The 26,782-nt window shown below is 39.1% G+C and overlaps 1 pseudogene; it reads left to right on the top strand.

Moving 5' to 3' along the window:
- The first annotated feature begins 24,101 nt into the window (after nt 1–24,101).
- Nucleotides 24,102–25,687, top strand: LOC126081619 (spastin-like; annotated as a pseudogene).
- The last annotated feature ends 1,095 nt before the right edge of the window (nt 25,688–26,782 follow it).

Here is a 26,782-nt window from a genome sequence, read left to right as displayed (position 1 = left end):
CAGCCCTTTTCTTTGTGTGGCTTCTGCCTTTAGGTTGGTTGCTCTACACATGGAGTTCTTGGATGGAACAAAGCATGATAACTACGTCACTGCCTCCAAGAAGCCTTACCTGACAGCTTCTAAGCTGCACCTGTTGCTTGCCTGTCTCTTCTCTAGAGCTAAGTTCCTTCAGGGCATTGATTGTGCTGCACCCGCTCTTGGATTCCTTCTTGGGATGGTGGGCTCAGTAAGAATGCAGTGAGAGCTCAGCAAACCCTTGTTTCATAAAGAATTAATGTATAAACAAAATAATGTGTAAACAAATAAAAGATTATGTATCTGCAAAATAACTGTCTTGTTCTTCTGAATGTTTTTAACTTGTCTGCAGATTATATAAACCCCAGGAACATCCAGTTTCTGTTGCTTGCTCTATATTTCAAGGTCTTACCATTCTTCACCTGAAAACATTCAGAAAAACCTCAAGAGCTACAGAATCAAACTTCATCTCTAAACTTGGCAGACAAGACTCCTATGGCTAAGCCCAACCAAACTCACCAATACCAACCAGTACCCAGACTTCTTATCTGGTAACCTGTGTTTCAGCCCTGCTATCACAGCTCCTCCCCACTTTATGTCATGCTCCATCCCTCAGTTAGCCCTCTCCCTCCCTTATTCCTTGAGCAAGATAGCTCATTTTTTTTTTTTTTTTTTTTTGTCTATGGAGACACTCGGCCTTATCTCAAGCACTCCCTTTTACTGACCATTCCTTGGCCTTCCTGTGGTAGTTGTTTTTAGCTGCCATCTGTTCAGCCCCCAAACTCATGGCAATCCCATGCACAACAGAACCCTGGTGGTGTAGTGGTTAAGAGCTTTTGGATGCTAACCAAAAGTCGACAGTTTGAATCCACCAGGTGCTCCTTGGAAACCCTGTGGGACAGTTCTACTCTGTCCTATAGGGTCACTATGAGTTGGAATCAACTCGATGGCAACAAGCTTGGTAGTCCTGCACCATCACCATGATCAATTGCTGCTCTGACTGTTGTGATCAATAGGGTTTTTGTTGACTGATTTTTAGAAGTAGCTAGCCAGGCCTTTCTTCCTAGTCCATCTCAGTCTGGAAGTTCCACTGAAATCTGTTCAGCATCATAGCAACACACAAGCTTCCACTAAAAGCTGGGTGGTGGCTGTGGATGAGGTGCATTGGCTGGGAATTGAACGTGGTTCTCCCACATGGAAAGCAAATGAACCACTGAACCACCGCTGCCGCCTTGCGGTCCGCCTTCTCTAAATGTACAGATCTTCATATTGCCTCTCGATGCTTATCATTATGTTGCTCAACTCTCTCCCCTCAGCCACCACCCTCCAAACTCATACCCATCCACTCTTAAAATTGTGTTCTAGCACATTGCCTGAAAGATAATCACACAATATTTACTAGCCAAATAAACGAATAGCCCAGCCAACAAAGGAGAGCAAACAGTTCTTGAAATTGTTTTCTTCTATGTTGGCTTTGCTTTGATTTCTTATGAAAACACTAATACATGTTCATTATATGAAAAAAGGTAATTACTGCATTGACTATTTTCCCCATCTTCACCAGTTTGGAAAGCAAAGTGAAAACTCTTTGTTCACCTTTGTACTTTTTTTTTAAATTATGAGTGAGATTGAATAATTTTTTTAAGTTTAATGTCCATCTGTATATTTTCACTGAATAATATACTTCTGTCTTTTATCCACTTAATTGCAATACTCAATATGTTAATTATTAATATATGAGAAGTCTTCTAATGAAAAAATCACTGCAATTTTTTGTCATAATTTACAAATGTTCTTTCCAAGATTTTTGTTTGTTTGTTTTTGCTCAGTTTTTTTTTGGTACAAATAGTTTTAACTGTTGTTAGGTGCCATTGAGTCAGCTCCAACACATAGTGACCCTATGTATAACAACAAAACACTACCAGGTCCTGTACCATCCTCACAATCGTTGCTATATTTGAGCCCATTGTTGCACCCACTGCGTCAATCCATCTCGTTGAGGGTCTTTTTTTTTTTTTGATGGCCCTTTACTTTATCAAGCATGATGTCCTTTTCCAGATAACATGTCCAAAATGCATGAGAAGTCTCACCATCCTCGCTTCTAAGGAGCATTTTGGCTGAACTTCTTCCAAGACAGATTTGTTCGTTCTTCTGGAAGTCCATGGTATATTCAATATTCCTCACCAACACCACAATTCAAAGGCCTCAATTTTTCTGTCTTCCCTCTCCTTTGTCTAGCTTTTCCATGCATATGAAGTGATTGGAAATACCATGGCTTGGGTCAGGCACACCTTAGTCCACAAAGTGACATCTTTGCTTTTTAACACTTTAAAGCGATCTCTTGCAGCTGATTTGCCTAATGCAAAACATTGTTTGATTTCTTGACTGCTGCTTCCCTGGGCATTGATTTCAGATCCAAGGGGAAAGAAATCCTTGACAATTTGAATATTTTCCCTATTTATCATGATGTTGCTTATTGGTCCAATTGTGAGGATTTTGTTTTCTTTATGTTGAGGTGCAATCTATACTGAAGGCTGTATCTTTGATCTTCATCAATAAGTGTCTCAAGTTCTCTTCACTTTCAGCAAGCAAGGTTGTGTCATCTGCAGGTTGTTAATGAGTCTTCCTCCAATCTTGATGCCTTGTTTTCCATATGTCCAGCTTCCCGGGTTTTTTGCTTGGCATACAGATTAAATAAGTAAGGTGAAAGGGTACAACTCTAAAGCACATTTTTCCTAACTTTAAACCATACAGTATTCCCTTGTTCCGTTCAAACGACTGTCACTTGATCAATATACAGGTTCCTCAGGAATATAATTAAGTGTTCTAGAATTCCCATTCTTTGCAACGTTATCCTTAATTTGTTTTGATTCACATGGTCAATGCCTTTGCATAGTCAATAAAACACAGGTAAACATCTTTCTGGTATTCTCTGCTTTCAGTCAAGATCCATCTGACATCAGTAATAATATCCCTCATTCCATATCCTCTTCTAAATCCAGCTTGAATTTCTGGCAGTTCTCTGTTGATGTAGTGCTGCAACAGCTTTTAAATAATCTTCAGTAAAATTTTACTTGTGTAAATATTGTTTGATAATTTCAGCATTCTGTTGGATCACCTTTCTTTGGAATGAGCACAAAATATGGGCCTTTTCAGTTTTGGTCAGAAAACTGTCTTCCAAATTTTATGACATAGACAAGCGAGCACCTCCAGCCCTGCAGACGTTTGTTGAAACATCTCAATTGACACTCAGTCAATTCTTGGACCCCAATTTTCACCATTCCCTTCAGTGTGTCTTGGACTTCTTCCTTCAGTCCATCAGTTCTTGATCATATGTTACCTCCTGAAATGGTTGAACATCAACCAATTCTTTTTGATTGAGTGACTACGTGTATTCCTTCCATCTTCTTTTGATACTTCTTGTGTTGTTCAGTATTTTGCCTGTAGAATTCTTCAGAATTGCAACTCGAGGCTTGAATTTTTTCTTCAGTTCTTTTAGCTTGAGAAATGCTGAGCATGTTGTTCCCTTTTGGTTTTCTAACTTCAGGTCTTTGCATATTTCATTATAATATTTCACTCTGTCTTCTTGAACTGCCCTTAGAAATCTATTCAACACTTTTACTTCATCATTTCCTTTGTTTGCTTTAACTAACTACTCAAACTTCAAGACCAAGTTTCATTTTGGTCTTTTTTTTCTTTCCTATCTTTTTAATGACCTTTTGCTTTCTTCATGTATGGTGTCCTGACGTCATTCCAAGACTTGTCCGATCTTTGGTCATTAGGGTTCAGTGTGTCAAATCTATTTTTGAGGTAGTTTCTAAACTCAGGTGGGATATACTCAAGGGCATATTTTGGCTCTCTTGGACTTGTTCTAATTTTCTTCAGCTTCAACTTGTACTTGCATATGTGTAATTGATGGTCTGCTTCACAGCTGGCCCCTGGCCTTGTTCTGACTGATGATATTGAACTTCTCCATTGCCTCTTTCCGCAGATGTAGTCCATTTGATTCCTGTGTTTTCCATCTGGTGAGGTTCATGTGAATAGTCACTATTTATGTTTTTGGAAAAAAAGTATCTGCAAAGAAGAAATCATTGGTCTTGCAAAAATCTATCATGCCATCTCCAGCATCGTTTCTATCACCAAGGCCATGTTTTCCAAGTACTGATCCTTATTTGTTTTCAAATTTTGCATTTCAATCCCCAGTAATTATCAATGTGTCTTGATTTCATGTTTGATCAATTTCAGACTGCAGAAGTTGGCAAAAATCTTCAATTTCTTCATCTTTGGCATTAGTGATTGCTGTGTAAATTTGAATAATAGTCTTATAAATTATTATAGGGTCCCTATGATTTGGAGCAGACTAGACAGCAATGGGTTTTTATGGGTTAAACTGGTCTTCCTTGTAGGCATATGGGTATTATTCTATCACTGACGACGTTATACCTCAGGACAGATCTTGAAATTTTTTTTTGACAGTGAATGCTATGCCATTCCTCTTCAATTTGTCATTCTCAGCATAGTAGACAATATGATTGTCTGATTCAAAATTGCTAATACCAGTACATTTCAGCTCACTAATTCCTAGGATATTGATTTTTATGTGGTCCACATTCCATGTTCTGATTTTTAATTGATGTTTGCAGCTGTATCTTCTCATTTTGAGTTGTGTCACCTCAGCAAACGAAGATTTCAAAAGCTTGACTCCACCCACGTCATTAAGGTGGAATCTACTTTAAGGAGGCAGCCCTTCCCCAGTCATATTATGAGTGCCTTCCAACCTGAGGGGTTCACCTAGCACTATACCAGACAATGTTGTGCTGCTATTCAAAAGGTTTTCACTGGCCAGTTTTTTCAAAAGTAGACTGCTGAGTCCTTCTTCCTAGTCTGCCTTAGTCTGGAAGCTCTGCTGAACCCTGTTCACCATGGGTGACCCTGCTTGTACTTGAAATACTAGTGGCATAGCTTCCAGCATCACAAGAGGCAAGCCACCACAGTAGGATAAACTGTGGGATCCATGGGGACTTTTAACTGTTAGTTTTCAAGTATATGTATCAATGTTTTAAAAGTAAATTCTGCCTTTGAATTTATTTATAGGAAGAATTACTTATTGTTTCATTTTTATACTTTATTTTTTAATCTCTCTAGAATTTATTTTGGCATAGAGTATATAATTTCTGCACAGAGAAATCTAATTGTCTCACCATGACTTATTGAATAATTCATAATTTCTCCTTTATTTGAAATGCCATATTTATCATATGCTGAAATGTTTATATATATGCATGAGCTTGTCACTGACCTATTAAGATCCGGCTCCATCGAGAAAAGATATTCTTATCTCAACACAATACTATGAGATTTTAGGATTTCAAAGAAAATTTATTTTGTGTTTACAAGACCTTTTTATATTTGGCAATGTAAGTCATATTCTCCCCTCTTCCTTTTCACCCGTCTTTACCCTTCTTTTTCATTTTTTTTGCTACCTATTCTCACAGATTTATTCTCCCATATGAAATTTGGAATACTTTGTCAAATCCACCCAGAAAAACCATGTAAGATATTAATTGGAATGAAAGATTTTAAATGAATTGGGGAAAAAAATAGCACCTTTACAATTTACAGTACATATATTTCTATATTCCTAGGTAAGTTTTTTTTAAGTACATATCTGATAGACTTTACTTAAAATATGGGATATTGTCTGTAGAGACTATAAAAATGGTCTCTTTATCCCTGCATTACTTTCTTCTTGCTACTGTAACAAATTACCAGAAACATAGTGTCTAAAAACAACACAAATGCATTGTCTTACAGTTCTGGAGGTCAGAAGTCCAAAATGGATTTCACAGTCTGAATCCAAGGTGTCTGCAGGGCTGCATTCTCTTTCTCTGGAGACTCTGGGGGAGAATCTATTTCCTTGCCTTTTCCTTAGCTCATGACCTTTTCCTCCATCTTCCAGCCATCAGCATAGCATCCTCAAATCTCTCTCTGTCCGTTGCTCCCGTCTCTACATCATGTTCTTGAAATATCCTTCAAATTTCTTCTGCTTCTCTCATAAGAACACTGTGATTACATTTAAAGCCCATGCTGATAATCCATGACCATCTCCTCATCTCAATATCACAAATTAAGTCATATCTGTAAAGTCATTTTTGGTAACAGTCATAGTTCCGGGGACTTGGACCTGGATATTTTGGGGGGCCACTATCCTACCACAAATTCCAATATCTTATGGAACAAAGTAGCTTTTTTTTCTATTTTAATAATTTTCTAGGTGGAAGACCAAAGCAACTGGTACTATTGGCAAATTTTGTATGCCTTTCGTGGTTAAATCATTTATTTATTTCTCTTACTTTATTAGCTATAACTTTAAGAAAAATGGTAAGTAATGCAGCTAGTAATGGGTATATTTTTCTTGTTCTTGGATTTAATGGAAATTCCTCCAGTGTTTCTCCAATGAACTGTTTCTCCAAAGTAATTTAAGCATTGATTATATTGGTATTGTATTATTATATTCTCATATTATTCAAATTAAATTAAATTAAAAATGAATTCAGATTATAAGCATCCAATGTGCTGCCCCTCACTGTGTCTTTGCTCAGACACTGCAGTGTCATGGCTTTGAAAAGCCAAAAATCATATCTATTACATTGAGAGGTCGGCATTTATCCACACATTCATTCAGCATTATATAGTGCATTCTTCCTATGTGCCATTCACTATGTAAAGCTTTAGAAATGTAAACTAAAACAATATCAATGTGATGCTTATAGTCAGAATGGGAGATAGTCATCAAGCAAATATATGTGTAATATCTACAAATTATGTTAAATGTTATAAAAGTTAAAAAGTTTATAAAATGAATGCAAGGAAAAAGAAAAGAAAGAGGTGGAGTGTCTTAGTTAACTAAGGCTTTTGTAACAAAATACGTTACAAGTGGGTGGCTTTGAAGAAGAGGAATTTATTTTCTTACAATTCAGGAGGTTAGAAGTCTGAATTCAGGGCATGGCCCTAGGGGAGGTCCTTCCTTGTAGGTAGTGGTAGGGGTTCCTTGGCATTCTTTACGTCCCTTACTGCCTGTCTTCCAGCAGTGTGTGCCTCTGTGTCTACTCTGCTTCCTTTGCAACTCAGAAGTGATTAGGTGTAAGACCCACTGTATTCTGATATGACCCTATTTCCAAAAAGGATCACATCAACAGATACAGACTGCCAAGACTTTAATACATAGTTCGGAGGGACACAATTCAATCCAAAACATTCCACCTTTATTCCCCACACCCTAAATTCAAAAGTGTATTCACTCTTTCACATTATCTCCAAAAGTCTTAAACCATTCCAGCATCAAATCCAAAATCTGACTGTATTTATCATCTAAATTAAGAATAGCTGAGACTCTATGTGTGTTTCATCTTGGGGCAAAATACAAGGTATCTAATATTGCTTCCAAAGAACAATGGTAAAGCAGGCATACAGAAGCCATTCCCATTCCAAATGGATGCAATTGGAGGGAAAGAATGGGTAGTAGGCACCAAGCCAGCCCAAAACCCATTAGGAAAAATCTCATTAGCTTTTGAGGTTTAAAGATAATTTTCTCTTTTCCAGGCAAATCTGGGCAATAGCCCTGCCTTCCAGGCTCTGGGCATTGCCACAGTCTCCAGATTCTGGGTCTTACAGGCCCATAGGGTTGGAGGCACCACATCCTCAGGTTTGGGCAGCCCTATTTTCCAAGCTCACCAGATTGGCAGCCCCACCTTCAAGAACCAAGGTGGCAAAAACCCCACTCTTGGAAAACGAGGGGATTTTTGCTCCAACGTTTGAAATTGAGATTTCAGTGGCCCTGTCATCCGTGCTCCCTCTGACAGTTCTGCTGGTCTCTGAACTGCTCTCAGATGGCCGCTTCCTTTTCTTGGAGAATAACAGACGCTCACAACTAAGTAGCTACACTGGCCCATTTTTTTGCCTGTAGAATTCCAGGAGGCAGACAGCTTTCCTTCATTTTGTACTGTCTCCATCCCTTTCAATCTAAGATGACAGGGTTTCTGCTGGGATGACTGATTAGCTCCATTCCTCACAGGCTTAATCTCTTTAGCAAATGGCTGTGTAGCCACAGCTTTCGTGTCCTTTCCAGGGCAGGCTCTCCTAGTTTTACAATAGAATTTTCCAAATATTTAAGTTCTTGGGGTTTTTTGCACAGCTCATTTCTCAATTTCTCTCTTTCCTACTGCATTTTACTATAAGCAACAAGGAGAAGCCATGGTGCATCTTCAAGATTTCACTTAATAATTTCCTCAGCTAAATATCCAAGTTCATCACTTATAAGCTCTTGCTTCCACAAAACATTCAAGCATAATTTAGACAGTTTTTTGCCACTTTATAGCAGGATCACTTTTTCTCCAACGTCCAATAACAGGTTCATCATTTCCTTCTAAAGCCTCACCCGAAGTATATTTAATAAACTCATTTCTTGCAACATTCTGTTCATGACAAGAGAAGCTTCTCTATAGGATTCCTCCTGTCTTTTTGAGTCCTAGTCTGAATATGTTTTAATGTCCATAATTCTACCAACAGTCTCTTCAAGAAAATCTAGGCTTTTATTTTTGAGTGCATAAAAATTCCTCCAGAGTCTATACATTAACCAATTACAAAATTACTTCTATGTTTTGAGTATTGGCACTCCCACTCTCTGGTACAAAATTCTGTCTTAGTTTCCTAGTGCCTCCGTAACAAAAAATACCACAAGTGGATGGCTTTAAAGAATAGGAATTTATTTTCTCACAGCTCCAGAGGCCAGAAGTCTGAATTCAGGGTGTGGCTCTAAGGAGAGGTTCTGCCTTGTCTGTAACCCCAGCAGTTCCTTGAAGTTTCTCAGTTCTCCTCACTGTTCCTTGGTGTCTGTCTTCCTCCAAATTGTGTCTCTATGTCTATTCTGCTCTTTTACAACAAGGAAGTGATTACATTTAGAACCCACGCTGTCCTGGTATGACCTCATTAACATAACAAAAGAAACACGTATTTTGAAACAGGATCATAGATGGCCAACTTTTCAAACATTACATTCATACATTACATAACATCCTTTCAGGCAAGTATGTACACCATGGTCCGATAAGTTTTTTTTTTAAGGGAAAGCAACTGTCTTTTTGTTTATTATTTCCTCCAAATTGTTTTAAGGAGCCCTGGTAGCACAGTGGTTATGAGCTCACTGCTAACCAAAAAGTCATCAGTTCAAATCCACCACTCAATCCTTGGTAACCCTAGAGGGCAGTTCTACTCTGTCCTATAGTATTTCTATGAGTCAAAATTAACTGGACAGCAATGCGTTTTTAGTGGTTTTGAATACCTCAAACCCAGATTCTTGTAGCTTTGATGGACACAGTGCAGGTGGGGATAGCACAGCTCTAGCTGGACTGGTTACCTCTGCTGATGGACGAGGACATGGATGTGGGCATGGCCTCTTGGGCTTTGTCTGGCAGATAGGCAGGCAGCAGGGGCTGCTCCTGCTTCTCAGGCGGGCAGAACAGCAGCATGGCTGGGCGAGCTCCACCCCCTCCTCTCACACTTCTTCTCCTTCTGTTCCCAGCCATGGCTCCTGTCACCAGCCTCTGCCAGCAGCTCCAGCAGCAGAAGCAGCAACAGTAGTGAAGAGGATGACTGGAAGTGCTCACCTGTAAGGTTTTAATGTCGTAGTAGGGGTTTGGTTCATAACTACGGGTCGTAAGTAAGTTGGACGGTCATTATCTGGGGACTGCCTGTATATGACACAGTGTTCACACAACAACCAGATCATATAACATCCTATTTCACAGAACATGTCATGGACATTAAGCAACCCATAACTGTACATGCTTTGGGGGAACACAATTCAATCCATGACATGAAAGGACAAATTATATTGTATATAGAACTATTTATTGTGTGTTTAAAGCATAAAGTCAACGTAGAATAAGACTCCCATACCTGTTGCCTTCAAGTCAATTCCGACTTATAACAACCCTATAGGACAGAGTAGAACTGCCCTGTAGGATTTCCAGGGAGCAGTTGGTGGATTCAAACTGCAAACCTCTTGGTTAGTAGCTGAGCTCTTAACCACTGCACCGCCAGGGCCCAGAATAAGGCAAGGCCACTGGAAAAAAAATGTAATAAAAAAATGTATAAATATGCTTTATTTCATGATTATGGTTAAACAATAGACTTTTGTGTATTACCAATAATTTCTCACTAAAATGTTAGTTCTTCTAACATTTTAAAAAAGATTTTTCCCCATAGTTCATATAACATATTTAGCTATATTCATATGAACTTTTTCCTAGTAGCTAAATCAACAATTAGCAAAGTGAAAGTTGGATCAACTTTGAATAGTATCTCTCTCTCCTCTATCTTTAAGTCTTTTTTTCAAGAATTCTTATAACATGAATTTTGACAATTTTCCCTCAAACTCTCCCTCACATTTTCCAACATTTTTAAAATCTGTGCTGCATTCTGGATATTTGTTTATATGTTAATTCTAGTTCAATATTCTCTCTCCATTTGTACCAAATTTGCTATTTAAATTGTTGATTGAGCTTTTATTACAATGATTTTTATTTTTCATTTCTGGAAGTTTAATTTGCTTCTCTTTAAATAGCCACTTTTTCTTTTTCAAATGTTTGCATTTTTATAAGATTTTGATTACTTTTAAAATATTCTAATAGTATTGATCATAGTGGTGGTAAACTTATCATCCAAGGTGTTTGGGGCTTTGCTACTACTGTCGGTTGGTTCTAACGATTCTCTCTCTTGGTGCATTGTTTAACATTTTAATTTTTTGTTGTGAGCTGATCTCTGATTATGTAATTTCTTTCTGTGAGGGTCTTTTTGTATCATAGATTATTAAACTCTTCTGCCAGAGAGATTTTTTGTTTGCCTCTGCCAGTAATCCCACATATATCACTCACCCAGCATTTCTGTTTATTTTATTGTCTAAATCATTAAGATCTAAGATATGTGGTTCGTATGTATAAACTAGAAACTGAGAAGATTCTTAAGCTCATAGAAATTTTTCTTAACCCACATTCCAGACAGAGCCAAAAATAACAAAATATTTCCTTGACAAATTCTGTGATTTATTTTTCCTCACCCTTCGATTTAGGGTATAACTAAAACTCCTAGGATAATGGCTTTTGTTTTGGGGTCCCTCAGTTCAAAATGTCCAAATCTCCGGATGAAATTTTTTCCTTATTGTCCCTTTAAGGACGTAAAACCCAAAGTCTCTAGCCCAGGGTTTCTGAACTTAAGCACTATTTACATTTTGGAATAGATACACATATGTTATGAGTGGCTGTCTTGTGCATTGTAGAATATTTAACAGTATCTGTGGCCTCTCTACCCAGGAGATGCATTTAGCACCCCTTCCATACACACATTTTTGGCAGCCAAAGCTGTCTGGAGACACTGTCAGATGTTTCCTGGGAGGCAAAATCACCCCCGCTGAAAACCACGCTCTAGATTATTGATGTCAATACCTTCCGCCTGTCTTCTCCTGGTCCTTTCCATTCCCTCCCACCACAGTAGACCTCCAGCTACACCTGACACAATCATTTCAGTGTTTTTCTCTCCTACCACCTGAGAAAGTCCCTTTTAATCTGACAATCTCTGTTAAACATTTAAAACATGTTTGTTTAAATTTAGCATGTGTTTCTATCATTGCTAGTAGAAAGGTTTCGGAGTTATTTTAGTACATGATTTATCACATGGACAGGAATAAATCCTCTGATTCTTCAAAGAGTTAAGCTAGACCTGAAGCCTGCTCTTCAAAAACCTGGAAATGTGGTTTAAATTCCTAATAACTCAGTTAGATTATATCTTCATGGCTTTTTTAAGCCTTGGAGATATCAGCAATCTCAAATATCAAATATCATTAGAAATACCCATAAGCCATTGAGATTTTACCACATATAATTTAAAGAACTCTATTTATCTTAATGGGTAAATTGCATATGTTCACATCAATTTGTTGTTATAAAATCACTGCTAGGAAAGTCAGAAAGACATTGTCTGAGATGGTTTCTCTGATTATAAAAGGCGTACAAAAAGAGGTAAAATGCTAATTTTTTATTTTCATAATGCATTTCATTAAGGGTCAAAATACCCCAAAATAAATTCTTGGGTAACTTGTTGTGATTATAAGAACCTTAATTTTAGAATCAGAGACCCTGGAATCAAGACCTAACTCTTCACTTGTGTGGTCTTGAGACAATTTTCCTAACTTTTCTGTGCTTTAGTTTCTTTGTCTGATTACAATACATACTGCCTTACTTAAAGGTTTTGTAGATTCAATTAGATAATATTTGTATAATTTTTTTTCTAAACTATAATGGGCTATACAATCATAAGAAAAAAAACAAAAAGCCAAATCCATTGTTATTGAGTTGATTCCAACATATAGCAACCCTATAGATATCACATAAATCACAGATGAGTCTATGGAAAATGTACAGGTTGACTTTTTTTTCCCAAAGCACAGGAGTATGTCAGGGATAGGATATAAATTAAAATTTGTGAAAAGTTATTCCAAATTCCCAGCACAAGGTTTTGCCACCTCTGCCCAGCAGAGGGCTAGCTAGGCAATAATCCAGTCATATACAGGACATAAGGTACCTTTTCTTAAAGTTTTCTGAGTTTTTAGCTAGAGAAACATAGCCTTTAAATATTTGACTTTTCTGATTCCTTTAAAGAATCACTGCTATTCTGGAATTCTGCCATAAACCTCATATCAGTTACTTTGACATGATTCTGGGTTGTGCTGCTAAAATATTTCAGGGTAATTATAGAAGCATCATACTCAGTTATTTGTCAGGAGGAGGAAAAATACATCAGACCGTATCATTTTTTGGACTATTTGTAGATCAGGCAGTGGCTGCTAGGAGGAAGCATGAATTCTCTACAATTTCTTTTGAATTATTCAGTACCTACCATGCATGATTCTAATTGTTTCAAAGGCATCTCAGTTAAAAATAATCTTAGCTTTTCAGCTAAGATTCTGCCTGAATTTTTAATATGCAGTGAATGTATATTACCACCAAATTATAGAAGAGAAACCCATCTTTACTGACAATACGTTATGTATATGGACTATGTATTTGTATGTATATATATATACACACACATATATAGGCAACAATCTATATATGTATAAAAAAAAAATTTTTTTTTTTTTATACATATATGGAAACCCTGGTGGTGTAGTGGTTAAGTGCTACAGCTGCTAACCAAGAGGTTGGCAGTTCAAATCTGCTAGGTGTTCCTTGGAAACTTTATGGGGCAGTTCTACTCTGTCCAATAGGGCCACTATGAGTCGGAATCGACTCGACGACAATGGGTATGGTTTTTTTGTGTATACATATACACTTATGAAAACAGTATTTTTAATAATAAGAAGAAAGCATGTTGAGAGATAATTAATCAGCCCTTCTTCCTTTGAATGTGACGAACATTTCTTTTCCATGCAGGATAGTATTTTGTAGTGAGCGAAATTGTGAACGTTAGCATGCTAACAAGATAACCTGATGTATGTGTAAGCAGCATTGGACTAGAAGTCAAAAGCACTGCTGGAGAAGGCTGTGGTGAAGTGGTCCAGGCGATGAGACGGGTAAGAGAAAGCTTTGAGTTCCCCTAGAGGTTGGTGTGTACAGGTGATTCTCCTTCACATGTTTTTCTTACTCCTGTTATCCTTATGCCTGGAGAGTTAGAGGAAGGCCAGCTGTTGTCTCTCGAATTCCTCTCAAGACAGGAATATCAGGGGAGAAGAAGCCGTTTCCTTATATTTTTCCAATCCTTTGAATTGGTTCTTACCGTCCATCTGGGAAAAATAGCATAGGCAATAAGACCCCTGAAAGCTCGTTAATAGTTCCCAGAAAACGTGGAAACATCAAGCCATTACCTGGATTAAATTAGGCCATATTTATATTATATATTAGGTTAAGCAGTTACCTCTCACTTTCCTGTCTTGAGTTGTACTAGACCATATGTCCAGCCAGGGTTACCAGTCTGGGATATAAAGAGGGCACCAGATGAAAACATTTAATGCCGATAATATCAAATGACCCACATCTTCTGTAATCCTATAAAACTTTTATTTTGAACTTCTCTGTATTAATATGGAGCCCTGGTGGCCCAGTGGTTAAGAGCTATGGCTGCTAACCAAAAGGTCTGCAGTTTGAATCCACCAGCCACTCCTTGGAAACCCTATGGTGCAGTTCTATAAAATTTTATTTTGATCTTCTCATTGTTAACTCAATAATTTAGTACCACGGAGATAGTAAACTCTAACAAAGTAATTACACCCTCATTTTAATTGCAAAATATTTAAGAAGCATCTTTTTGCTTGCATTTTCCTCTTACTCTATCCTAGCCATGTGGGAGCTTATTTCTGGTTATTTCTTTCACTATCAGCTACTACCCTGTGTGTCACTGAAACTAATGTTGCTGCTTTGAAACCCGTTCAGATGTATTACTCCCGAGGTATCCTCCCTTACCTCCCTTACCAATAAGGACAATTTGGAATATCAAGGTATCATCACCATTTTTTGGACAATGCAATCAGGATCTCAAAATAAAATGTGATCACTGAAGCAGCTTGTAATCTGCAGTACAAATTCCATCATAAAGTAAGAATATCAAAAAAAGGGAACAGTGATATTGCCAGGTCTGAATTTATTGCTGCATCCCACAAAGCATGGTGTTATCTGGGGAAATAGGGTAGCCTGGGGAAACATAAGAAGGAATAGCAAGTTTTTTTGTATTTTCAGCTTTGCAACAATTTATTCATTCATCCTAAATTCATTCATCCTAGTTACCTAAAATCCACCTCCTGTGAACTGACAGTGATTTGCATAAAAAGCACATCAAGAGGTGTTCCAATTATCTATTGCCGTGTAACAGACCATCTGAAATTTATGGCTTAAAACAAGAATTTGTAATTTTCTCTCAGGATCTGCAGGTTGACTAGACTCAGCTGGCAGCCTTTATCTGAGGTATCTAATAAGACTGTAACCAGCTGGTGGTTGAGGCTAGTCATCTCAACACTCAAGTGGATAGATGAAGAAATGGCTTGCTCATATGATTGGTTTTCGACAAGGGTGATCAGCTAAGAGGTCACCTGCTGTTAGCCAGAAGACCCACATGGGGCTGTTGTATGTGGCTTGGACTTACCACAGCATGGTGGCTAGATTCCAAAAATTGCCCCCAAAACAAACATTATAACAGGTCCAGGAAAAAGCTGCAAAGCCTTTTATGACCTTGCCTTGGTGATACAATAACATCGTATTCACTGCATAGAATCAGTCAAGTGAATCACTAAGGCAACCCAAATTTAAGGGAAATTAGATTCCAGCTCTTGATGAGGAGCAGCATGCTGTTAAAGGTAGGGAAGAAATTCATGGCAGCCATCTTTGCACACTATCTACCACAAGAGGTTAATTGTGGCTCTGTGATATCCCAACAACTACATGGCACCTAACAACAATAACATTGGTATTCCTATCTTGGAATTTTATTTTTTTTACTTCTAATGAAGAGTGACTGACTCCTCTCCATAAATATAAATCAAATACTAAAAATTTTACAATGATGGCAAATCCCTGTGTAATTCCTGAGTTTCCTTTCTTCGCATTAATGCCCAATTCATGTATTTAATATCGCTTGATCTGTCTTTCCATTGCGCTCAATATCCTTATTGACCCCACTTTCAGCATTCTTATTGTAAATTAAGTGGACCGTGTCCAGGGATACAGCTTATATTCCCTATACCAAATTTATAACAGGCAAAGCTCCAAGCAATTTCATGGTCTTGCATTCCTCAAACACAAGCTCAAGCTAAAAAGAGAAAGGAGACAGTGCCGTTGAGTCAATTCCGACTCATAGTGACTCTATAGGACAGGGTAGAACTGCCCCGTAGAGTTTCCAAGGAGCGCCTGGCAGATCTAATTTCTCCAACCCAGCAGGATTCAATAGTTCCTTTAGCCTCAAGCCATTGCTAGAGGTTGAATAAATGAAGGAATAAATGAGTTTTCAGAACGTTGTAAGAAATGGCATATCCTTCCATTTATATGTGCTTTTCCCCTAAACTATCACCTTCCTCAGCGTTTAATTTCCCTGGACCTTGAATAAATTTTGTTACTGAGCTATTTTTTTTTTTTCCACTCCTTTCTCTTCCAATTTTCTTTCAATTTAAGTAACTTGCTGTGTTTAAGCCCAGGTGAAAGACAAAGAGATGAAAATCACTTGAGATTATAAGCATTGTCCCACTCACCTAATACCTGCCCACCTCAGTGCCATGTATTGTTAAAGAGAGTCTGCTAAAGCCCTAGAAAATAATTTCTATTCCCACAAACAACAGATTATACCCAATAGATCCAAAGGGGTATTGGCTGAGTAGTGGCCCTTAAACATGTTGTTAGCTGCTGTTGAGTTGACTCTGACTCCTGGTGACCCCATGTACAACATTGCCCAGCCCTTCAACATCCTCACAATTGCCAACATGTTCGAGTCTGTCATTGTGGCTAATGTGCCAATCTATCTCATTGAGGGATTCCCACATTCTCATTGGCCCTCCACTTCACCAACCATGATGTCCTTCTCTATAAATTGATCCCTTTTTATTGCATCACCAAAGCAATGAGTCAGGCAATGTTCTGCTGTGATACGTGTGCTTCTATTGCCTAATTTTCTGAAGTAGATCACCAGGCCTTTCTTCTTAGTCTGCCTTAGTCTGGAAGCTCCACTGAAACCATGTACATCATGGGTAACCCTGCTGGTATTTGAAATATAGGTGGCTCAGCTCCCAGCAATACACAAGCCAGTGTAGTATGACAAAGTGACAGAAGGGTGGTGGCCTTTCAGTACCATCAGAATAAATCCCATAAACAGATTTTGATGGAGAGATCTTCACACAATCTCTAATTTACACTGTTGATGTAATATTCTACCCATGTTAAATGGATTCTTAAAATTTAAGAATATGGTTGCATGTACCCAGGCTCAAGAAATAAATGCTTATTTTTACCACCACCAAAGCCTCAGAAAGCGGAAACCCTGACTTTACATTCTTACTTGCTACAGGTGATATCTCCACTTGGGCTTTAACCTAAGTGAGAGGATATGTTCAAGAACCTTGAGATCCTAGATGAAGTGAGACTGTGTCACTATCATTAGTGCTGAGCCCCTCAGAAAAGAGCAGACCCCTCCCTATGATGTAATTCTTCACCTGTAAAAATTGGACCATGAATATATGGTTTCATAAGGCACATAGTAAAATTTTATAAGCAGAAAATTTTGTTTTGCATAAAGCTACAGGTAACAGTCCATGGCTTGGATAAATGATTCAAATCAACTGTGCAATCCGCAAAGAGCTGCTGCAAGAAGAAGCCCTAAAATTCCCCCTCTGGTTGTCTCTGTTACTCAAGACAAGTAACAGAACTACCAAAACCACCTACTAAAGATCCAAAACTACCTACGCCCAAACACATTAACACTCCACATCACCATCTACAATAGCATGAATTTATTATTACATGTCTTCATTAGCATAACTTCGCTATTCCAGAAAACTTCAGCCCAAGCAAATAACTTGCTTTTTCACTACAAAGTATCTGAAATCCTTCAAACTTCTCATCAACTTTTCAGTATGAAACATCAACAGACATTTTACGCAATCTGACTTTTGAATCCCTCATCTCAAAATCACCTCACTATTTCCAACAATCCTAAATTGTTATATCATGATCATTTCCCACTCCTAATCAAGCCCTCTTATGGAAAAGTCCAGCTTAAACCTAATTTGTGATTCTCAATAAAATCTGGCCTTACCATTTGTCCTTTGAGACACTACCAAAACTCTGTGGAGGGAATGTTTTCTTTTCCCACAATGAGCACTATACTCAAATTTGTCTCATAAACAGGCTGTATTGGTAATGTTTATGGAGTTGGCGTTCCACCAATACTAGTGCTCAGACCACTGAAAATGAACCTGTGAAAGTTCTATCAAAGGGAAAGTAGTGAAGGTGGAGTGGGATTGCAAATATGGAATCTGTTATGGATTGAATTGTGACCCTCCCAAAATGTATGTCAACTTGGCTAAACCATGATTCACAGTACTGTGTGATTGTCCACCATTTTGTCATCTGATATGATTTTCCTGTGTTATAAATTCTACTTCTATGATGTTAATGAGGCAGGATTAGAGGCAGTTATGTTAATGAGGCAGAACTCAATCTGCAAGATTAGGTTATGTCTTAAGTCAATCTCTTTTGAAATATAAAAGAGAGAAGCAAGCAGAGAGACATGGGGACCTCATACCACCAAGAAACAAGAGCCAGGAGAATAGTGCCCCCTTTGAACCCAGGATCCCTGCACTGAGAAGCTCCTCGACTGGGGAAGATGGATGACAACGACTTTCCTCCAGAGCCAACAGAGAGAAAGCCTTCCCCTGGAGCTGGCACCCTGAATTCAGACTTCTAGCCTCCTAGACTGTAAGAAAATAAAATTCTCTTTGTTAAAGCCATCCACTTGTGGTATTTCTGTTATAGCAGCACTAGATAACTAAGACAGAATTCAGATTTCAAAAGTGTGGCAACTATTTTTCCCTTTAAACATAATGTGTACAAAAAGGCCTTATACTCCAGATTCTGGCTTTGGACTTAGAACCTCCCAGTCCTCTGACTTTTGTGAGCAGGTAGTTATGTTGAATTTCATCTGAGCCTGGAAAAGAATAGTTAAGGAAATCCTCCCACCCTTTTCAGGAAACTCTGGTGGCGTTCCCACCCTTTTCGTTCCATAAAATGGCTGGCAGACACAGCCTTCATGTTCACCTCAGCCTGACAAAATTTCAATTAGGCTTTTTCCTGACTCCAGGCCCTTGACCTCCCTCTCTCACTGACCCTCCCAGAATCCCAATGGATCATGTCCCAGCTGTTTTCACAGTAACCTCAGGAGATGACTCCATGTGAGGGACACATCCCATTGCTTAAAAAATAAATAAAAAAATAAACCCCATTGCCATCAAGTCGATTCCAACTCATAGCGACTATATAGGACAGAGTAGAACTGCACCACAGGGTTTCCAAGGAGCGGCTTGATGATTCAAACAGCCAACCTTTTTGTTTGCACCCAAGCTCTTAACCACTGTGCCACCAGGGCTTCATCCCATCGCTTAGCCTCCCACTAACATCCTTCTGGAGCCCTGGTGGCACTGAGATAGGGAAGAAACAGGGACTAAGCCCCTAGCAAGGAGCCCTGCAACACCTACAACTTGCAACTTACTTACAATACTATGTGTTTGGCTAATGCAAAACCCCCATCCTGGAACGTGCGTGTGATAAGAACAAAGGATGTACTCCCTTGTAAGATGTTTTTCATAAGAACTGACCAAATCTGGTCCCTGGAGGATGTGCAGACATCCGCAGGGTGACTGACGGATGACTTCTGCCTGATGCAAGTACCCACCACAGGAATCAAACTGTAAGGGGGAGGTGGAGAGCTTGCACTCGGGAAGAGGAAGAGGCAGGGGGGGGTGACATTCCTCAGTAAAACAATCCCAACAAAGGAAGAGACAGGAGGTGGTGACATTCCTCAGTAAGATGGTCCCTACATAGTTAAACTTTAAGCCAAGGAAATGATCTTTACAGTGGTCTTTGATTTGATAAAGTCCCTAACTTGGTAAGATCCCTAACTTGGTAATTAAACCTTAAGCCAAGGAAATAGTCTTCGTAGGGGGGTCTTGTCCTGGCTTTTATATGTTAATAGAGACAGATCAAGAGAAAAAGGAGTATAAAACTCTAAGAAAACCGTATCGGGGCACTCAGATTCTTTCTCTACCTGAGTAGCCCGCTTGGCGCTTCCTAGTCAAGTGTACTTTTACTAGTAACCCTCTGCTTGCTAATAAACCTCTGCTGGCTTGGCACTGTTTGTCTCAGTGTTTGAATTCTTTCGTACACCGTATACTGGAGACAAGAACCGAGGCCATTCGCCGGTAACAGAACCGGCGCTGCAGGTGGACTGCGCAGGCATGACACCCCATAATAAGTCCTGCCACCCAGTCCCAGGATCCTTTACTATGGGTTCCATCTTAGATTCCAGATTCCTGAGCAACCTAATTTAGTATGCGCCACCATTCTGAGAAGTATCTGCCTCTTGAAAGAAACCTACTAAATATTCATTACTCTATTATCCTGGCCAAACCCATATCCAAACCCCCACCCCAGTGCCCTCATAACCCATATAAGCCTTAGAAAAACCTTTGTTCGGGGAATAGAGGCTAACGTTGCTTGGTCCCTCTCTGTTCCCTGCTCTTGAGCCTTCGCTTTCTTTCTGCCGCTAATAAACCTTTGTTCGTATGGAACCTCTGAGCCTCTCCTGGTCATTCTTGGTCAGTAGAAGGCAAGAACCTAGGCAGGGCTTAGTCCTGAGCTGGGAAGCCTTGCCCTGTAACAGCACAGCGGTTAAGAGCTATAGCTGCAAACCAAAAAGTCAGCAGTTGGAATTCACTAGCCACTCCTTGGAAACCCTATAGGGTAGTTATACTATGTCCTGTAGGGTTGCTATAAGTTGGAATTGACTCCACGGCAATGGGTCTGGTTTTTTTTTTTTTTTTTTAACCTACTTCAGTATTTCAGTACTTTTCCACTAGCTCACCTCAGTCCTTAAAAATCTTTCAGATCTTTGCTTCTACGGAGTTGAGCTCAGACTTAGTTCTGGTTTGTCTCCCCTATTGCAATATTGCAGTAGTCCCTTTCTCCACCCTTTTTCTAAAGACCATTTTGAATAAAGACACCTTATCTCTTGGACAATGTTTTTCTTTGACATATGAAATGTCTGGGAAGCCATCTTGTCATCTTCCCAGACCCTTCCAGGTCATCACAACACACACACTCAGATAAAGAGAACCATGAGCTGCCCACGTTTTTCCTACCCATTCACTTTAAAGCAAAGATAGCAATTGGCAACACTCTAGAACAGAGCCAACCCCTTAACACATTAAAAAGGTCAATACTGAAATAAAGATTCATTCCAAGGGGTGATGGAGAAAAAAAGCGTAACACATAGGAGAAACATAATAAAATTCCTTATTCCCCATATTCATTCTTTCCTCCTCAAAGTCGTTAAATTGAGCAAACCACCCCTTCTTCCTCCTTTCTTTTTCCTCTGATTTAATGAAAACCCCTTCTATATTATATATTTAGGAAACAAAGAATTCAGCCCTTCCTACCTTGCTTAGCAAAACAAAAGCCTGGAGATTAGCTAAAGCTACTCCCTTGGAATGCATTTTCTTAAGCCAGAGCAAAGAGTGTCTGTCCTCTCACAACCCCCAGAGCGGCTTATCCAAGAATTCACCCCAAAATTTCACAAATACATTCTATTTACACAACATTCAACCCGCACCAGAACTCTGCAATCGAATGTTGAGTAAATCCAAATCATACATATACTGAAATCTGAAGAAACGTTCTAGCAGAGGAGGAAGTGTTTAATCAAGACGAAGTATCAGGAGGCTAAAAAAAATCAGGAGGCTAGGGACAAAAAATCAGTGACCTGGAAAATTAAAATGAGGATTAATTTCAACCAACAACCTAGTGTGTATGTGCCTGTGTGTGCGTGTGTGTGTGTGTGCCTTTGTGTGTGAGAGAGAGGCTTATTTAAATATTGAAAAAGCCTACTACTTTTGTACTAGTTTCTGAGGTAATTACTTGTTTTTTTTTACTCTGCCATATTAGTAAATGGCTGAATTTGAATTGCATTTACATATAAAATCAAACACCAAATAAAGATAATAATAGATATATGTATCTGTTGATAATAGAGATAGATGTTAACATTTAAAAGGTTTGTCCCTAAATCCCTGTGTTAATTAAACAAGAAAGATCACTGGAGTTTAGAGTAATTTGGGAGAGTAAAAGAACATTTAGTGGAGGGGATAGATCACTGGACTTGTAGAGAGAAGAAATAGGTTGTAATATTAGTTCTTTCATTGACTAGTTATGTAAGCTTGGCCTGATCTCTTCCCCAATTTAAACCTCCACTCCCCCCCACCACCACACCGAGGAGGCTGAGTTAAGATAAGGCTTAGCCCTGCTCTGCCTACAGACACCCAGGGTTTATAATTGTTTTAGAAAGTGTAGCCATACCCAAAATTCACATTAGTTTTATACAAATATATAATGGAGTGTTTGAGATGCACTGATTTAGCAACTGCTTAACAACCATTTGGTCCTGTGGTAGCTTGTTTTTCTGTTGTTGCTGCTGCTGTTGCTTTTGCCACTATCGTTCTGTGAAAGCAAATATTCTTTGCTGATCGTCACTGTTCTGAGGTGTGTGCATCAAATAATAGGCAGTTTTCGAACCTCTTTGACAGGTGCAATTACATGCACCCAGACACCTACACAAATAAGCCTGATAAAGTCAGACATCTGTTTTCCTACACATGCTGCTCTCATCCCACGAGTCCCTCATGATATTTTCTCTTCTAGTGGAGACTGAAACTCAGTGAGTTCTCAGCAACTTGAACATCTGAATTAATCTTCAAGTAGAACAGCCAACTACCATAGCCACTGGTAGCCCTAGAAACGCAGGATGACCAGAGGAGACCAGAGAAGACAGTGCCAGGCCACTGGGGCACCTGGGAGGGTATGGTGGGCTTTAGCCTCAGGGTTTAGCCCTAACAATCTGGGTCACCTGCCTGTGCACTCATTGTATCTAGTATGGGAAGGCTGAAGGCTTCAGGTAAGATTGAAGCCCTTGAGCCCCTGAATGTGCAAAAGGTTAACAAGCTCAGCTGTTAACTCAAAGGTTGGAGGTTCCAATCCATGCAGAGGCTCCTCAGAAGAAAGACTTGGTAATCTACTTCTGAAAAATCAGCTACTGAAAACCCGATACAGTACTGTTCTACCCGGACACCCATGGGGTCCCAGAGTCAGAGTAGACTTGATGGCAACTACAGAACTGAAACTCAGTAGCTGCCCTTGTCCAGGCCACCACCATCTTCTTGAAAAATATGGGGAGCATGGAAAGCAGTCTGGAAGACATTATTGTTGTACAATCTGAAGCTATGAGGATCACAAGAGTACTGTTAACACAAACTTTGTGTTATGCTTCTGTTAGGGGTCAATTTCTTCCATTTCAGAATTATTCCCACTGTTTAGAACTGAATTGAATATAGATATTTCTTTTCTTCTAAAACCTGATTTATATAAAGCTGGTGTAAATCTATCAATGAATTATATGCAATAATGCCCTGCCAAATGTCTAATTAATAAATTTATTCTTTGATGAGTTTTATAAGATGAAGCTCCCAAAATAGAAAATTTGCTTCTTTTCTTCTCTTTCTCTCTTTTATGACCAAAATACTGGCTGTAAAAATATTTACTATCATATAAGAAATTACACTGGCTACATACTATATGAAGGCGCTCTGGTTGCACAGTAGTTAAGCCCTGGCTGCTAACCAAAAGGCCAGTGGTTCAAACCCACCAACAATTTCACTGGAGAAAGAAGGGGTAGTCTGCTTCCGTAAAGGTTATAGCCTCAAAAACCCTTTGGAGCAGTTTTAGTCTGTCCTATAGGCTCACTATGAGTTTGAATCTACTTGTTGGCAAAGGGTGTGGATTTTGGTTTACGTACTGTATGATCATTTGACTGTAAAATACTGCATAAGAAATAGTTCTATATAGATGGGAGATTCACAAGAGGTTTCCATGTGAGTCCTCTAAAGTTCATGCCTGCTAGAGTGTGATTTTAATACACTCATTGATTCAATGAATTCATGCCATGTGTCAGGTACTGTGGTTGGTGTTAGGTAGACATTGCTGAACAAAGCTGATACAGCCCTGCATCATGACGTGTATTAAACATTTCTCCTAATGTTCATTATACAAAACAACACACAAATACATAATTTTAATTTTGGCTATGTATACAACTGTCGTCCAATATTCAAAATTAATGAAGACTCATTGAGTGCCTTCTAGATGTCAGGCACTGAAGAAAGAGAATAAAACTCAAGTCTTAAAACCCAGTTAGAGGAACCTGTACTACTTTACCCGCTGTTCGACGATGTCATGCTGCCACACCTGGTCTCCTTCCACCTGGGGCTCCTGTTGGTGTGGCTCTACCAGCCCTTTTCCTGTGCCCTCATGGCTGCCAAGAGGGGCTTCTGTGACATGCGGTCACCAGTTCTGGCCTGTCTGAGCCTTCCACAAGCAGGCTCCTTTGCCCTGTGCATCGATGAGGATGAGCAAGCAGGAGAAGGAGCAAGCTGTGGAATGGTGTAAGAAAGGTACTGAAGAACTAGAAAAAGGAACAGCTGTCATAGTTACAGGACAAGAAGAATGTGAGAAACAGCGAGGCACAAGCTAAAATGATGACTAGTTTGGTTGTGGCCACAGACTGTTTATAACTTCTAGAGAAGCCGCAACCAATTTTGTAATTTTCCAAGTGACAAATGTATAATGACAGTACAAATTTGACTTGCTGCAGTGAACATCTCCAGTCAGAAAGTGGAGCTGTTCCAAAAAAAGATCCCTTAACATACCCTAGTCATTCACTGCCTTGTTCAAACAAAGTTATGATGACTGAATCCACAGGGTTTTCAGGCCACCATGGTGCACCTCATTACAGTGGGTTATCCATGGTTTCTGGAGGGAGACAAAGGCCTGGTCCTGACTCTGCAACCTATAAGCGTACTCCAAAAACAAGTAGAACAAATAAGCCTTCTACTCCTCCAACTGCTGCTCAGAAGAATGACTTGAAGAATTTTAGGAATGTGGACCTTGCTAACCTTATAATGAATGAAATTGTAGACAATCGAGCAGCTGCTAAATTTGATGATATAGCTGGGCAAGAGTTGGCAAAACAGGCATTACAAGAAATTGTTATTCTTCCTTCTCTGAGGCCTGAGTTGCTCACAGGGCTTAGCGTTCCTGCCAGAGAATTGTTACTCTTTGGCTCACCCAGAAGTGGAAAAACAATACTGGCTAAGGCAGTAGCCGCAGAGTCCAATGCAACCTCTTTAATGTAAGTGCTGCAAATTTAACATCAAAATATTTGGGGAAGGGGAGAAATTGGTGATAGTGCTTCCTGCTGTGGCTTGAGAACTTCAGCCCTGTAGCATTTTTATAGATGAAGTTGACAGCCTTTTGTGTGAAAGAAGAGAAGGAGAGCATGATGCTAGTAGGCATCTAAAAACTAAATTTCTAATAGAATTTGATGGTGTACAAACTGTTGGAGATTACAGAGTACTTGTAATGGATGCAGCTAACAGACCACAAGAGCTTGATGAGGCTGTTCTCAGGCATTTTATCAAATGTGTCTTTACCAAATGAGACAAGATTACTTTTACTTAAAAATGTGTTATGTAAACAAGGAAGCCCACTGACCCAAAAAAGAACTAGCACCACTTGCTAGAACGACTGATGAACACTCAGAAAGTGATCAAATAGCTTTGGCAAAAGATACAGCACTGGGGCCTACCCGTGAACCGAAACCAGAGCAGGTGAACAAGATGTCTGCCAGTGAGATGAGAAATATCCCAGTATCTTATTTCTCTGAATTCTTCAAAAAGATAAAACACAGTGTGAACCCTTAAAGCTTAGAAGCGTGCATACCTTGCAACAAGCACCTTGGAGATTCTACCTGTAATGGTTAAGGTTGTGTGTCCACTTGGCTGGGCCATGATTCTCAGTGGTTTGGTAGTTATGTAATGATGCAGTTTGGCAATTATGTAATAATGTAACTTGGCAGTTATGTAATGATGTTGTTATCCTCCATTTTATGATATAATGTAATCACTTCTATGATGTGACCTGATGTCATCAGCCACTCAGTTGTAAGGGGAGTTTCCTCAGGTGTGTTGTCTGCATCCAATGTATACGAATATTCTGGCAAAACTCTCTAGCTTTTGCTTGCTGTGGATCCTGCATCTGACTCATTATCATCCGATCTCTGGTTCTTGGGACTTGAGCCAGCAAGCAGCCTGCCATATTGTGTGCTGTGAGATTTGTCAGCCTCCACATCTTGTGAACCAGCAGCCTGCTGTCTTGGCTACTGATCTGGGGTTTCTCAGCCCCTACAGTTACGTGAGTAAGGGGAAACCTCCAGCCTGACACCTGACCCACATGATCTTCAATGAGCAGATAGTTACTAGCTACAGAAAATCAGCCTAAGTTTAAGCGACTTCTCAGTGCTACAATAATTTGTACACTAAACTTGAAGATGAACCAGAAAACAAATTTAAATAAAGTATACAATGCAATTGACGTATTTTGCTGTTTAAGGTCTCCTCACCTTGATGGTCATTGTTATTCCAGTGGGCACCGTAAAAGCACAACAAAAACTGATTATGGTATTCTCATGCAATATAACCATAATGTAAATAATAATTTGTATATTGTGTTGCAGATGGAAGAGACAGTGAATAGTAGAAGACACAAGAGCCTTTTGTTCATTTTTCTTCGGGCATCTTTTCTTAATATTACCACTTTTTCCTATTTTCCTTTCCCACTGTTGTCTTAACTATCGGTGTTTAGAATGCCAAATACCAGAAGTTTTTGTTGTTGTTGTTTTCTTCTCCTTTGCATATTCAGTGTGCCAAATGAAACTTTTTTCTATGTCATGTAGGGAAAAGCATTTTGAGGATTTTTTTCTTCTTCATAAATCTACACATGTTAAATAATTATTATGCTCTTATAAATTTGTTTTTCTATTACCTCTGTACCAAGCAATTTAGAAAACAATATAAAAT

Source organism: Elephas maximus, chromosome 8, assembly GCF_024166365.1.
Source record: "Elephas maximus indicus isolate mEleMax1 chromosome 8, mEleMax1 primary haplotype, whole genome shotgun sequence".
Lineage (NCBI taxonomy): Eukaryota > Metazoa > Chordata > Mammalia > Proboscidea > Elephantidae > Elephas > Elephas maximus.
The sequence above is the reverse complement of the archived record's forward strand: the minus strand, read 5'-3'. Positions and strand labels throughout refer to the sequence as shown.